The following is a 17,387-nucleotide window of genomic DNA, read 5'->3' on the forward strand; positions in this document are numbered from 1 at the left end:
ACTTTGTTAAACCCTGGCTCACCCTGGCTTGACGTGGACATGGATTGTGGACAACATGGCAGGCCCATAATCAATCTCTCAAACATACCCAAGCCTAACCCCTCTGTCCCAGCCCATCACGCTGTAATTTAATCAGGAAGACGCTCAAGGAGAGACAAAGGGTTCAGCCTGGTTTCAGTCACTGATAAGATAAGACAACCGAAGACAGGTCAGATGACCAGAGAACAAACACATAACCCCAGTGAGAGAAACCAATGACGTTCTTGCCTATCAAATCAAATCAAATTTTATTTGCCACATGTGCCTAATACAACAGGTGTAGCATTACCGTGAAATGCTTACTTACAGCCCATAACCAACAATGCATTTATTTCTTAATAAAAAAGTACAATAAAACAATAACAAAACAAAAAAGTGTTGAGAAAAAAAGAGCAGGGGAAGTACCGGTGCAGAGTCAACAGAGATGTATCAATGTTTAACCCTAGCTCTGTGTTTGTGGATTAACCATGTCTATCCCATAGTCCACTGAAAAATCCTCATCATATGGTTAAAATCTAACAGAACCATTTCCTGGCTTTGTTTCAGGCCTCTTCTTGTCATGTTGTGATTAACTATGCTTACTATGCTTAAATGGAAAATCCCCATCAACTGCTGCACCCCTGAAAAATCAGAATAAAAAAATCTATTAATAAAAACTTATATATATTTTTGGGATGATAGTTTTGTCACTGTGACTTTGCTAGTCCTGTATTAGCGGACCGATATAGCCGTCGGTAGCGCGGGCAGAAAAAATACATTCTGCCCCCTCCCCCTCCCTCCACAAAAAATGATCACCACAAAATGTCCTTGGCACCCATGAATACAAGCCATTGGGAATCTGGGGTAGTTTCACACAGCAGTTTATGTAATGATGCATTCTTGCAGTAGGTTTCTTTCACTTTCAGTGTCTGCATCCTTTAAATAGCCTGCTGCTTAGTGCTTTTGCCATTGCCAAATTGGTTTGCAGAGGAGCCTTGACTGTCAGTGAAACTACGAGTATATGTGAGTATCAAGCCTGACTTTAACCTGACTCTTCTGATTTCCAAACCCACAGGTATTAATGTAAGAAAACAAATCTTCAAACTCCTCGCTGTTTGACCTAATCCTGACAAATATGTACTTGGCCAGTGGTGTCTTTGCAAATGATCTCAGCAACCACTTTCCTATTGCTTGTACTAAAGATACCAAACTGAAAAACTCAGATCGTTGTATAATTATGAAGAGACATTTTTAAAATGTCTCGCCCCAGGTGTTCCTTCATGATCTGTTTTTTCACAGTTTTTCTATATCAGATGCATGCCCCACCCTGATTTGGCTGTAGAATTGCTCTCATATCTTATTATCCCTCTGGCAGACAAACACCAATAGCACTAACAAACCTGTGGTAAATGATTAAGTAATAATGATCTTCGGTCAGGACTTTAATATTTTGAATCAGGCATGTTAGTGCTGGATTGCAATAAAACCCTGTAAAACCAGTCACTGTCCTGGACTGGAGTAGGAAATCCCTGCATTAGAATGTTGTCTTAAGATGCTGTCAATAAACAATTTACTATTTATTATTGATACAGATCATTATTGGAAGTAAAATGGTTTATGATGACAAAATGTGTTATATTTTGCTATTGACACGAGAAGGAGTAGTATCATAGAGTTTAAAGAAATGTTAATGATGATTAACTTGTATCAACCATTAGCTGCTACTTTTAAGCGACCTTGTGAAGCAACTTGACCATGGACTCCCCAATGTGCCTCATTAAAAACGCCGATGGAGAGCTTTGTGTAGAACCAGAGGCCATCAACTACCTGATGGGACTGAAACAGCAAGTCGTAGTGGTGGCGGTGGTCGGGCTGTATCGCACCGGCAAGTCTTACCTCATGAACAAGCTGGCTCAGAAGAAAACAGGTTAGAGACAAATATATCTTACTTTACAAACAGGTTTGGACATCATCTGTGCCTCAAAGTCTTTCTTGGTAACACTGTATGTTAAGCTTCCCCTATTACTCTGTAACTACACAGTAATAACTGTAGGAACACATAGTAGGACAGGGATTCTTGAAACTGGTGTTGTGGAAATTAGTTGACAGGGACACTCGAAGTCAATCTAAAATGAATAATTATTTATTATCAGCGCGCTGGAGAGGTTCCAACCAACTCAATGCACCAAGTACACATGTCAATCAGGAGCTCCCCCCGGGGCAGTCCGTTAGATCCTTATATACAGACCAGTTATTTTTGCATGATTTAGCTTATTCATCATTCATAATTAATTCATCATTAACGCTTGCTTCCTTCATATGACCGACCAATACTGGGTAATTCATGTGACAGACCAACACCTGACGAGGCTTCTTCTCTCTAAGCTGAGACCTTGAAACTGAGATATCTTTCGGTCTCAAAATGAGGGTATTGCAGATACTGATAGTGAGGATTTGTTCAATAAGTCACTTGCATGAACACAGAATTTGGTTATTAGAAAAGTACAAACATAACAATTTCCATCACACTGGTACAATCCTTGAATGGCAGGAAAACCTTTTTATAATAAAAAAAAAAAAGGGTTTTGTTGCATTATTTGTGCTTAAAAAAGGGAAATATTTGTTGTTTTTAGAATTTTCGAAAAAAAAAAAATATTTCCATGTTGGCTCTATGCACAAACATGACCATGTCCTGAGCAAAGGATCACAATTTCAAACTCTGAAAAAAAGTTGGTAAAATAAATAAACTGCCAAAAATGAATATTTCCTGAAATAATGATCTTATTTAGTTTCTTACAATAGCCCTCTGTGATGTCAATGTATACTTCTCCCAAAAATGTGATTCCTTAAAAATGTATCTGGAATTTTGGGCAACTCAATTAATCAGGAATGAGCAGGGTCAGCTTTACCATAAGGACCCCTTATTCGTGTCCTCATTACATGTAGTACAACAAGACCACTCATGGTCTGGAAAGTTCTGTACTTTTGATAGACTTAAACAAACAATATTGAATTCACCATGGTCACAACCATAACCTGTCAACTCCATCTCCCTGATGAAACTAAATAAATACTGCACTCTGAACCACAAAACGTATTTGCTAGATTCATGATAGTGTTGTTAGACAAAGCAATGAAAGTTTAGTATTTGGTCCCATATTCCTAGCACACAATGATTATATCAAGCTTGTCAATCTACAAACTTGTTGGATCCATTTGCTTTTTGTTTTGGTTGTGTTTCAGATTATTTTGTGCCCATTGGAAATGAATGGTAAATAATGCATTGTGTCACTTTTATTTATTATCGTTTCTAAACACTTCTACATTAATGTGGATGCTACCATGACTACTGATAGACCTGAATGAATCGTGAAGAATGATGAGTAAGAAAGTTACAGATGCACAAATATCCTACCCCACCAAAGATGCTAACCTCCCCTGTTATTGTAATGGTGAGAGGTTAGCATGTCTTGGAGGTATGAACTTTCTCACTCATCATTATTAACAATTCATTCAGGACTATGCGTAATCATGGTAGCATCCACATTAAAGTAGAAGTGTTTAGAAACATATACTATTCTTATTTACAACAAAAGTTACTCACATATGACACAATACATTATTTACCATTCATTTCTATGTTAATTTGTCCCAATACTTTCTGTCCCCAAAAATGGGGGGACCAGAGCTAGTTATTGTGGACCAGAGCTAGTGCTGACCAGAGCTAGCTAGCTAGCTACTAGCTATACCCTGGACCAGTGCTAGTAAGTGCGGACCAGAGCCAGACCAGAGTTCTGGTCCAGGGCGTAGCTAGTAGCTAGCTAGTTAGCTCTAGTCCGCACTAATTCTGGTCCTCTCTAACTAACTCTGGTCCAGGAAGTAGCTAGTAGCTAGCTAGTTCTCGTCTGCACTAGCTCTGGTCCAGCTCTGTTACAGTGTAACAGTGTTACCAGTCTGGTTAAAATGTATACTGTAAATTTCCTCAATACTCTCTGTTCATTTAGGTTTTGCCCTTGGAGCCACCATCCAGTCCAAGACTAAGGGCATCTGGATGTGGTGTGTCCCTCATCCTGAAAAAACAGACCACACCCTGGTGCTGCTGGATACAGAGGGGCTGGGGGACGTAGAGAAGGTGGGAGGTCAAAGTTCAATCAATCAAATGTTATTTATAAAGCTCTTTTTACATCAGCAGTCACAAAGTGCTATACAGAAACCCAGCCTAATACCCCAAACAGCAAGCAATGCAGATGTAGAATATCTTTACAATCCACATGAAATATTCATATTCCTCTTAGATTACTAACCAAGCATAGTCAACAGATATCTGCACACACATCATTTAAATGAGATGATTACTTTGTCAGAGATCCAATACATATCGTCATACTTGTTTCAGGGGGATTCTGAGAATGATGCCTGGATCTTCTCCCTGGCCATTCTGTTAAGCAGTACTCTGGTCTACAACAGTCAAGGGACCATCAACAATGATGCTGTGGAGAAGCTTCAGTATCCTTTTGGGTCAACATTTGGCTCCATTCTGTGGCATCTTGTGGACATAATCTGTTGTGGTATTTGATATGATAGTGTGTTTGTTTGTTAGGCTTTTGACAGTCATCTCAGACATATTAGTGGTAGCCTAGCTAATTGGGATGGACATTTTCATTAATTGTTATGTATATTTTTAACATTATTTAATTGTAGTGTAGACCTAATCATTGATATGGTAGAGAATATACGTTTAAATAATGTGCCACCTAAATGTGTTCCGTTTAATTAAATATGCTATATGCATGTTACATATTTTGTGATTATCAGTACTACGTAGTAATGTTTTTCTCTGGAAACTGTAAAGGGCTTGAGATATCTCAGGATGCCGGTTCCCGGGATTGATTCTAATCTTTAGTGAACATGAAGAGCTGATGTTGACTAAAAGCAATGTCTGTGACTTTCAAAGAAATTATGTTACTGTGTCAGTTGAAATCGAAACTGAAAATGACTTATTTTGTTTGTTTGTTTGTAACTTGTTTGTTTGTAACCCTGAAATGCAAGTCCCTGTACACAAACTGTGCATGACATTGACATGAGCTTTGGGAACTCTTGTATCAATCCTCAACCGGTCCTATAGATATGTGAACGAGCTGACAGAGAGAATCAAGGTGAGGTCTCACACTGACAATGAGGAAGAAGAAGAGGGCACCCAGTTTGTGCAGTTCTTTCCTGATTTTGTGTGGACCGTCAGAGATTTCACTCTACAGCTTGAGAAATCACTCCAGACCAGTATCTGGAGAATTCCCTGCAACTCAAAAAAGGTAAAATTCATTATTATAAACCAGGTAGTTTGAGACCTAGATGCTGATTGTCTTAAACAGCAATCCAAAGCGTAGCGTTATGACTATAACTACTGTTCCCTGAAGGAGTACAACATACTATGGGGAGTCACACTCTCGCGACTTAGGTTGAAGGATATACAATCACGCCTGACAAGGCCAATGAAATCCGCTCCTCGCAGTAAGCCCTGCCTTCCACAGGTGATAAGTGTGAGACTCTGATTCATTCCTGCAATTGATACGGCTCTTCACCAAGCCCAGGAACGGGCGGTGCAGTGCCAAACAGGTGTACCTTGTTTCCCTCCTTCAGGGAAAAGTAGTTATAGTCGTAACGTTACATTCCCTTTTAGTCAGTCAACTTTGGTACAACATACTATGGGGAAATATAATCACGCCCTAAGCCGACCCCAATGGATACTAAATGAAACGGCCTATGGCAGACCACCAGACCTGAACCCGCCAGATGCTGCAGTCTGGGTATTGCACACACGGCGTGATGCCTAGTGCTGTAAGCACGCTGTGGGCTACACTGGGACCAGTGACATCCAAGTGATAAAACCTCACAAAAGTGTGATGCTGCAGCCCAAATATCTCCTATAGTCAACCCTTTAAACAACGCCCAAGACACTGCCAGACCCCTGGTGGAGTGGGTGCGTACACCACTAGGTAACCCTTTCTCTGACCTTGCTTGCCAATCCTGCCCATGTGCTGGGACAACAGATCCCTGCACAACAGGAGTTGCCATGGGTTCCCGCCTAAAAGGCGAATGATCTCTTCAAATCAAGGCTGACTGGGCCAACGGGGAGCCACAAGAATCAATGGTAAGCCCTCCCGGCTCACCCTCCCCAGTGTGGGCTGAATCAGAACCACTGGCAGAAACACGTAAAGGTGGGTTCGAGGCCACTGGTGCGCCAGAGCGTCCATTCCCAACAGGGCACACGGGTCCCTTGTCAAGAAAAACAGATGACACTGTACATTTTCTCGTGATGCGTAAAGCTCTACCTCAGCCCTGCCGAAAATGTCCCATAGCTGGGAGACCACCCAGGGTGTAGACTCCACTCCTGAGAGAGAGGGTCCCACTTGGATAAAAGATCTGAACCCGAGTTGAGGCAACCGGGGACATGCACCACCCAAAGCGAAATCATGTGTGCCCTGATCCCCAGCAATAGGGAGCGAGCCCAGGTTAGGAGGGAGAGAGACAGAGTCACTCCCCATCTGTTGATGCACACCACCACTGACAAGTTTTCGGTCAGATACACCATTAGGAGCTCTGCACCAGTGTCCATACCTCCCGAATCGAGTTGCCTTCGTACAGCGCAACCCGCCCTCGAGGGTATGCGTCTGTCGTGATCACCTTGCGGGATACAACTCAGTCCCTGGGAGCCCCCTGACAATAGCACAGGGTCCCACCACTGGACCACTGGTCCATGCATCCAGGTGAGTGGCTAGCACTCAGTGCTGGAAGGGCCACGGGAATGACTTCCATCACAGTAGGCGTAGGCACTGACGAAAACACACTGTGACACAGCCAAAATCTGTCTAGGCAGAGCAGGAACCCGGACACCCTCAAAACGGACGCTGAGGAGACGGGAGGATATTTCTTCCTTCAAAATGGGCACTGAGGCCTCGGGAACAGTCGGCGGGATGATGCTGCAGAAGCGTTGGGGACGCACAACAAATTGTATCCTGTACCCTGATGTCCAGGGTGACGCTGCGCATGCGCGCCATTTGTCAGAGCAGACAGCGAGTCTTCCGTAAAGTGCGACCTGAAAGGTTGGGATGCAGTCTTGTGGACTGGGAGAGATTGGGTCTTCTTCCAATACCACCACTCTTGACAACTGTGTGTCTGAACGTGGAGAAGGAACATTTTTCATCGAACTCACATGTGGGAGACACAACACTTTTGACACCCGTGAACACTGTTGAATTCAGTTGATAAACCTGTGTTTGTGTGCCAAGGTTTGACTAAAGCCCGGCCCACTCTGGGTACACAGGCTCCGGCGTTTAGTGACGTACCCCGATTGGCACAACCAGCCTCACTCCATTTAGGCTGTAAGATGCGTTCTGGCAACCGGCTGGCACCCAGAACTGGACCGCATGCATTAAAAATAGACCCAGGGAAAAAAGCCTTATCATGGAGGTTACCCTACCGACCAGTCATAGGTGCTGGGGACAAAATGCCTTGTAACATAGCTGGGAATGGGACAGACAGCTCAGAAAAATGGACCCCTTCTGTTGTAACAGACCGGGGCGATTCGTAATTGAATCGAATTCCCAGGAATTAAAAGCATTGAGCTGGAGACAGATAGCTCATTTGGGGGAAAGGGGGCTCTGACAATGGCTGACATAGTACCCCGTTTGCCAAACATTGGGGCACTGTTGTCACAGTAATGTTTTTGAGGAGGGGCGCACTGGTCACTCAGATTCGTACCAAGGCCCCTCGCTCCGGGGGTTACCCCAGCCAAGTGTTCGGGGGGCTGCTTTATCATCGGAGGTGCAATCAAACCCCGCTTCTTCCATTCCCTCCAACTCCAGGAATTGAACATAGGAATGGGGTTGCCATAACGCTGGGGGAAAGATAGGAAGTTTAATTCAAAGGAAGTTAGGCATGCTAGCCGACGTTAGCCAGGAGGATTTTTAGCCTAAGCTAGGCTAGCTAGCATCTTTGACTGCAGCACAGTCCATTTAGAATATCCAAGTGGCTTTACGCTACGTATACTAAACAAGAGAGATACCCCAGCAACGCCACCATGGGCAGGTAGGTATAGCTAGTAATATGCAATGCTTGTTTAGCTAGCCTGGTCTCGAAAGTCCAAGTAGGAGCGGATCACCGGGGTGGGACCGGACCCTTCATCAACAAGTCTGGGAAGAGAGGCAAACGGTGCTTGACCGAGGCAGACACAGGCGGTGGGGGGTACCTACCGAACCTGGCCGCCCTCTCTCTTCGAGTAGCCTGCCCCTAACTGGCGACAAAGCCAACAGGAGCCACATCTTTCCTGGGAGTTTGTATGCAGTATGTTGCAATGCACACACGGACTGGTTCGAACGAGGGCCGCCTGAGCGTGCTCCAAGCTCTAGACACTCTACACACAGACAGTGAGTATCTTTTCAGAGAAATGCTATAAGCACATGACTGGGATAATGATCTCGACCCCGAATCCGGCTAGTCATCGTCGTCTCAGTCGTTTTTCTTAGCAATCTTACTCATTGCACCAGCAAATTGAAGAATAACTAATTGTTTGTGACTAGAAAACATATAAGAACAAGTACGAACTTCAGCACACAATATCCATGGATATTAGTTGGCACAACTTAAGACAGTCTTGTTTTCCAATTGTTTGTTTTAGAGCGTGAATCTTTTCTAGTCACACCAAGGTGAAGAGCGGAATAATTGAAGGAACAAATCCAAGTTAATAATAACAATAAGGCCCCTCGGGGTGGTTGGGTATATGGCCAATATACCACGGCTAAGGGTTGTATCCAGGCACTCTGCTTATTGCTTAAATATTCCACACCCCATCGTTCCTTATTTGCTTAAATATACCACACTCAAAAGTTTACCTTGGAAGAGTTCCAGTGTTGGATAGCCATAGCCAGCTAGCTAACATAGCATCCCTCTCTGTTTTAGCCTGGTGTTTGAGTAGGCTAATCTAAATAGCAGCATTTGCTAGCTATGTGAAAGTAAAAACAAAGCAACAAAATATAGCTCTTTCTCTCTCTTTGCGTCAACTATTCACCACATTTCATGCACTGAAGTTCTAGCTAGCTCTAGATTATGCTTTCAGTACTAGATTCATTCTCTGATCCATTGATTGGGTGGACAACATGTCAGTTCATGCTGTAAGAGCTGTGATAGGTTGGAGGAGAAAGGAGATATTATTGGGACGCACTCAAGATCTGCATGTACTATAAAATCTAGTAATGCCAATATTATCTTTCAGGTACTAGTAAAAAGATCAATGACTACAACCTCCCACGAGTGTGCATCCGGAACTTCTTCCCCGCACGCAAGTGTTTTGTGTTCCCCTCCCCTACAACTCCTGACAACATGAAGCGACTGGAGTCCATGGATGAGGCTGAGCTTTCTGAAAGCTTCCGAGAGGTGGCAGATACTTTCTGCCGCTTCATTTTCGAGGAGAGCCGTGTGAAGACTGTTATATGGGGACACACATTGACCGGAGAGAGTGAGTCAGATATCTACCTACAGCACAGTATGTGAAAATGGATACATATATTGATTCTGAATTTTATCGTGCCACTAAATGCACACATTCATATGTTTCCTCCCACCTCTATCTGATTACAGTGCTAGGCCACTTGGTAAACACCTATGTGGAGACCATAGCCAAAGGCAATGTGCCCTGTCTGGAGAATGCGGTGCTGGCCATGGCTAAAATTGAGAACCAGGCTGCTATGGATGAGGGCCTGGCGGTGTACCAGAAGGGCATGGAGGATGTGAAGGACTTATTCCCTGTGGACATCAATCAGCTGTCAGAGAAGCACCTCAGTTCAGAGACCCAGGCAATGCAGGCGTTCATGAAGAGATCCTTCAAAGACGAAAATGGGGAATTCTTGAAAGCTCTGGCGGTAAGGCTCATCATTTGAGATCTGTGTCTGTGTACAAACAATGTATTTTTAACATCGTCAAGGCCATTCAATTGAAAAAATATTGATTAGTTTATGCAACAAAATGATAATCACCAGTAACAGCAACACCAGTAGGAATCCAGGGACAACAGGTGGAATATGGCGAATCAGTGCAATTTCTCAATCAGTTAACTTCTAGAGACAAAACAACAGTACTGTGAAAATCATTGCTCAGATTTTAATTTTAATCTTGGATTAAAAATAACACAATATTGAATAAAAGCCTAATATAGATATGGAGCCAATATGTAACATTTTACCACTATGGGAACATGGCATACCAGGGTTCACATGACTGAAGCTAGTTTCAGCTGAAGGTCAACTCTATAAAATGTTGCTTCTTAGAGAACATTCTGATCTACAATGTGTTATTGTATCGAGGTTTACTTACAGCTGCTGTGTTTCGCATGTGGTGTATACTGTATTCTTCAATGTTAGCATCCTGTAATAAACCTTTTCTATAACTGTCTATATATAATTGTCTGATCTTATTCTACACACCTGAATATGAAAATTCCCAATAAATCTTTCAGGAGGCCATTAGCAACCACTCCGCCGACTTTTTCAAACAGAACAAGGATGCCTCAAAGAAGAAGTGCAAGGCCCTTCTGGAGAAGCTGTCTGCTCCGATGGATCAGGGGATGAAGGATGGGATGTACGCCACACCGGGAGGCTATGAGCTTTACTGCAATCACCATGACAACATAGTGGCACAGTACCGGGCCGAGCCCAACAAAGGAGTCAGGGTAAGAGCTAGAAGAAAACAAAAGCAACAACATAGTGTATTAGAGTATCAAAAACATTCATCATTAGTCAGTAATTAGTCAGTAATGACCAATTAAACATTTCATCTAATTTCACTCAGCTGGTTACGGTTTGAATGGAAATCAGTGCAACAACCTATAAGGCTTGTTTTCTGCAGGCTGAGGAGGTTCTGGAGCAGTTCCTGAAGGAAAAGAGTGCAGAGTCCAACTCCATCCTGCAAGCTGACAACAAACTGACAGAAAATGAGAAAAAAATCCAAGGTATGCCACACCACAATCTTTTTTATTTCCAATTATAAAATAAAAAATCAACTGAGGTAGACTAACATTCGGAAGATGCAAAAACGACCCAAAAAGACAACTTCTAATTATTATGGAGTAAAAATAACCAAATATATCCAAATTGGATTGTAGTATTGGTGGCAGACTAGAACATATAAATGGCAGATTTGACAAATAAGCATTTGTTAGTATCTGCTATTTTGAATGATGAATTCAAATCAAATCAGATTTTATTTACAGAGCTTACACAAAGTATTCACACTCCTTAACTTTTTCCACATTTTGTTGCGTTACAGCCTGAATTTAAAATTGATTCAATTCAGATGTTTTGTCACTGACCTACACACTATACCCCATAATGTCAAAGTGGAATTATGGTTTTCACATTTTTTACAAATTAATTAAACATAGAAAGCTGTAATGTCTTGAGTCAGTAAGTATTCAACCCCTTTGTTATGGCAGGCCTAAATAATAGTGTTTAACTTGATTTTTGAATGATTACCTCATCTCTGTACCCCAAACATACAATTATCTGTAAGGTCCCTCAGTCGAGCAGTGAATTTCAAATACAGATTCAACCACAAAGACCCGGGAGGTTTACCAATGCCTCGCAAAGAACGGCACCTATTTTTAGATGGGTAAAAATAATAAAAGCAGATATTAAATATCCATTTGACCATGGTAAAGTTATTAATTACACTTTGGATTGTGTATCAAATCCAAAACAACACATTACTGAGTACCAATCGCTGTATTTTCAATCATAGTAGGGGCTGCATCATGTTATGGGTATGCTTGTAATCGTTAAGGACTGGGGAGTTTTTCAGTATAAAAAATAAATGGAATGGAGCTAAGCACAGGCAAAATCCTAGGGGAAAACCTTGTTCAGTCTGCTTTCCACCAAACACTGGGAGATGAATTCACCTTTCAGCAGGACAATAACCTAAACCACAAGGCCAAATCTACACTGGAGTTGCTTATCAAGAAGACAGTGAAAGTTCCTGAGTGGCTGAGTTACAGTTTTGACTTAAAGCTGCTTGAAAATCTATGACAAGACTTGAAAATGGTTGTCTAGCAATGATCAACAACCAATTTGACAGAGCTTTAAGAATTTCGAAAAGAAAAATGGCAAATATTATACAATCCAGGAGTGGAAAGCTCTTAGAGACTTACCCAGAAAGACTCACAGCTGTAATCACTGCCAAAGGTGATTCTATGGGTGTGAATACTTATGTAAATTAGACATTTCTGTATTTAATAAAAAAAACTAAAAACTGAAATGTCACTTCGTCATTATAGAGTATTGTGTGATAATAGAAAATACAAAAGTAATCTACAACTAAATTTGGAATAAGTCAAGGGGTATGAATACTTTCTGAAGGCACTGTATAGAAATCTGGTGGCCGACTAACTATACCCATAGGGATATCCAAAGTCAACTCAAATTTACCACAGTCATTACGATCGGTTCGCATGCAGCTGAACTCTGAATTGATGATTCCTTGAGTGCTGCCAGCTGTTGGGCATGTAGGCCGGATCCTGAGTGGTCCTATTAGTTTGTAGGCCAAACCGTTTGGATGCTACAGACATTTTCATGAGAAGAAAGATTTCAGGACGTCTCCTGGTCTGACAAACAGCGTTGTAGCTCTGCCCATTTATCTCTAGCTTCAACTGCCGGGTTTTAATGGGTATGTTTTATTATCTAACTTAGATTGACGCACCAGTGTGTCAATATACTCTAGGGGGATTTAATGTGTATGAATATGTATGAGAAAATGAGTTGTCCAATTTTCCTACTTATTTATCTCTCTCCTTGGATCGTCCAGCTGAGAAGAAAAAAACAGCTGAGCTGGAGCAGGAGAAGGCAGCATTCAAGCAGCAAAAGGCAGAGATGGAGCGCACCATTGAGAACATTGGCAAGGGCCAGGAGAAGTATTTGAAGGAGATGAAAGAGAAGATGGAGGAGGAGATGAAGCAACAGCAGCAGGAGTTCAACAGGACCCTGGAACGCAGGATACAGGAGCAGAAAGATCTCATGGAGAAGGGCCATAAGGAGAAAGCTGACCCAATGAGACAAGAGATCGAGGAGATAAAGAAGATGAATCAATTGGAAAGGGAACAAAATACCACGAATCAGAAGGCTCTGCTGGAAAGCTACAAGCAGCAGGCTGAAGAACAGAAAAAGCAGATAGAAGCGTTAATGCAGGAAAGATCACAGGCTCCTGTACAAGTTGTTGAACGACTCTGTATCGTACTGTGAACCTCTCCACTTTGAATGCCTGAGTATGTAAAACCTCCAAACGAGCTTCAATGCCATACAACACTCCTTCAGTAGCCTCCAACTGCTCTTAAACACTAGTAAAACTAAATGCATGCTCTTCAACCGAACGCTGCTTGCACCCGCCCACCCGACTAGAATCACTACTCTCGACGGGTCTGACCTAGAGTATGTGGACAACTACAAATATCTAGGTGTCTGGTTAGACTGTAAACTCTCCTTCCAGACTCACATTAAGAATCTCCAATCCAAAGTTAAATCTAGAATCGGTTTCCTATTTCGCAACAAAGCCTCCTTCACTCATGCTGCCAAACATGCCCTCGTAAAACTGACTATCCTACCGATCCTTGACTTCGTCGATGTCATTTACAAAATAGCCTCCAACACTCTACTCAGCAAATTGGATGTAGTCTATCACAGTGCCATCCGTTTTGTCTCCAAAGCCCCATATAATACCCCACCACTGTGACCTGTACGCTCTTGTTGGCTGGTCCTCACTACATATTCGTCAGCCAAACCCACTGGCTCCAGGCCATCTATAAATCACTGCTAGGCAAATCCCCGCCTTATCTTAGCTCATTGGTCACCATAGCAACACCACCCGTAGTCTGCGCTCCAGCAGGTATATCTCACTGGTCATCCCCAAAGCCAACACCTCCTTTGGCTGCCTTTCCTTCCAGTTCTCTGCTGCCAATGACTGGAACGAACTGCAAAAATCTCTGAAGCTGGAGACTCTTATCTCCCTCACTAGCTTAAAGCATCAGTTGTCAGAGCACCTTACCGATCACTGCACCTGTACACAGCCCATCTGAAATTAGCCCGCCCAACTACCTCATCCCTATATTGTTATTTATTTTGCTCGTTTGTAACCCAGTATCTCTATTTGCACATCATCTCTTGCACATCTATCATTCCAGTGTTAATACTAATTGTAATTATTTTGCACTATAGCCTATTTATTGCCTTACCTCCATATCTTGCTACATTTGCACACACTGTATATATATATATGTATTTCTGTTGTATTTTGACTTTGTTTTGTTTTACCCCATATGTAACTCTGTGTTGTTGTTTTTATCGCACTGCTTTGCTTTATCTTGGCCAGGTCGCAGTTGTAAATGAGAACTTGTTCTCAACTGGTTTACCTGGTTAAATAAAGGTGAAATAAAAAAATAAAAAATAAAAAACTGATATTGAATCTTGAAGCGTTGAAGTGTTTGTCCTCTATAGCCATCATTGTTTTTATCTGACCCTGCTGGTCATCTATGAATGTTTGAACGTCTTGAAAAACGATCTGACGTTAATGGCCATATGAGTCTCGTTCCTCTCTAGGTTTCTTCCCAGGATCCTGCCTTCTAGGGAGTTTTTCCTAGCCACTGTGCTTCTGCCTCTGCATTGCTCTTTGGGGTTTTAGGTTGGGTATCTGTAAAGCACTTTGCGACAACTTTTGATGTAAAAAGGGCTTTATAAAATACATTTGATTGATTGACCTCTTGTGAACCCTATTTCTTACTTTAAGATGTCGTAGGCCCTGTTCGGGACAGTAGATTTTTGGCCAACAGGCCCCGTTGGGCCAGTGAGAAAAAAAAGTTTACATTGGACCCTGTCATAGCCTACGAATAGGACCCAGAGTTTTACCTGACCAGGTCATGAGATCAGGAAAAACTCCAGGCCCCAGAAAATACATGTACATATTTTTCCCACACCACTTTTGAAACTGTGGTGCCATCTCTGGGAAGGAGGCCGTGTCATCTCACCAGCGTGCAAGGCTACTTTCATTGTGTGAAACATTAGTATGCGAGACAGGATAGCTTAAGTCAATTTGGAGCCAGAAGTCAGAAGAGTTCATTTACTTCAGAGTTGGTTTATTACAGTATATTATCCATCAATCCATTATAGTACCTAGTAGTGTAGGAAAATCCAGACACACCATTTTTGAAGTAAACCTTTATTGCAATGTGCCATTTCTGAAGAAAATACAAAACAAGGAAAAAACTAATAAAAGATTCCATCAAATCATCTGACAGACAAATAAAATACTATAAAAAATAATCTCTGTATAGTTTTAAACAATTTACTGTACAACAAAAAAATAACAATACTGGTCATTTCTTCCCAGAGTAATGGAAATATTTAGATTTCACATCAGATTTACATCCAGTACATTGTTTTAAGAAAATGTATATCAGAATTATACATACCAAGGTCAGTATCATGCTTCTCTGTATCAGTGTCTGAAAAGCAGCCATTTGGGATATGAAGCACATTGTACAGATTCATTTCCTCTCACAACAGCCTAGAAATCAATAAACCTATGGTCTAAAACCATTTTGTAGGTTGACAGTTCTCAGTAATTAATAACCAACTGACCAGCTTGTACAGTTATCCTTTATACTGAACAAAAATATAAACGCAACATGCAAGAATTTCAACGATTTTACTGAGTTACAGTTGATATAAGGAAATCAGTCAATTGAAATGAATTCATTAGGCCCTCATCTATGGATTTCACATGACTGGGAATACAGATATGCATCTGTTGGTCACAGATACCTTTAAAAAAGGTAGGGGCGTGGATCAGAAAACCAGTCAGTATCTGGTGTGGTTCACATAAGGAAATCAGTCAATTGAAATAAATTAATTACGCCCTAATCTATGGATTTCACATGACTGGGAATACAGATATGCATATGTTGTTCACAGATACCTTTAAAAAAGGTAGGGGCGTGGATCAGAAAACCAGTCAGTCTCTGGTGTGACCATCCTTTGCCTCATGCAGCGCGACACATATCCTTCACATAGAGTTGATCAGCCTGTTGATTGTGGCCTGTGGGATGTTGTCCGTTTCCTCTTCAATGGTTGTGCGAAGTTGCTGGATATTGGCTTGAACTGGAACACGCTGTCGTACACGTCGATCCAGAGCATCCCAAACGTGCTCAATGGGTGACATGTCTGGTGAGTATGCAGGCCATGGAAGAACATGGACATTTTCAGCTTCCAGGAATTGTGTACAGATCCTTCACATGGGGCTGTGCATTATAATGATGAAACATGAGGTGATGGCTGCAGATGAATGGCAAGACAATGGGCCTCAGGATCTCCTCACGGTATCTCTGTGCATTCAAATTGCCATCGATAAAATGCAATTGTGTTTGTTGTCCATAGCTTATGCTTGCCAATACCATAACCCCACCGCAAACTGCTCGCCCACACGACGCCATACACAGGCTCTGCGGTTGTGAGGCCGGTTGGGCGTACCGCCAAATTCTCTAAAACAAAGTTGGAAGTGGCTTATGGTAGAGAAATTAACATTAAATTATCTGGCAACAGCTCTGGTGGAAATTCCTGCAGTCACCATGACAATTGCACACTCCCTCAAAACTTGAGACATCTGTGGCATTGTGTTGCGTGACAAAACTGAACATTTTAGAGTGGCCTTTCATTGTCCCCAGCACAAGGTCTATCACAGTGCCATCCGTTTTGTCACCAAAGCCCCATATACTACCCACCACTGCGACCTGTACGCTCTTGTTGGCTGGCCCTCACTACATATTCGTCGCCAAACCCACTGGCTCCAAGTCATTTATAAATCACTGCTAGGCAAATAATAATAATATGCCATTTAGCCGACGCTTTTATCCAAAGCGACTTACAGTCATATGCGCATACATTTTTACATATGGGTAGTCCCGGGGAACGAACCCACTACCCTGGCGTGACAAGCGCCATGCTCTACCAATTGAGCTACAGAGGACCACAAATCCCAGCCTTATCTTAGCTCATTGGTCACCATAGCAACATCCACCCGTAGTTTACGTTCCAGCAGGTATATATCTCACTGGTCATCCCCAAAGCCAACACCTCCTTTGGCCGCCATTCCTTCCAGTTCTCTGCTGCCAATGACTGGAACGAACTGCAAAAATCTCTGAAGCTGGAGACTCTTATCTCCCTCACTAACTTTAAGCGTCAGTTGTCAGAGCAGCTTACCGATCACTGCACCTGTACACAGCCCATCTGAAATTAGCCCACCCAACTACCTCATCCCCATATTGTTTTTTTTTGCTTTTTTGC

At 42.3% G+C, this 17,387-nt stretch overlaps 1 pseudogene; it reads left to right on the forward strand.

Moving 5' to 3' along the window:
* The first annotated feature begins 1,624 nt into the window (after positions 1-1,624).
* On the forward strand, positions 1,625-13,298 carry LOC123482898 (annotated as a pseudogene).
* Positions 13,299-17,387: the final 4,089 nt, after the last annotated feature.

Source organism: Coregonus clupeaformis, chromosome 40 (genome assembly GCF_020615455.1).
Source record: "Coregonus clupeaformis isolate EN_2021a chromosome 40, ASM2061545v1, whole genome shotgun sequence".
NCBI classification, from domain to species: domain Eukaryota; kingdom Metazoa; phylum Chordata; class Actinopteri; order Salmoniformes; family Salmonidae; genus Coregonus; species Coregonus clupeaformis.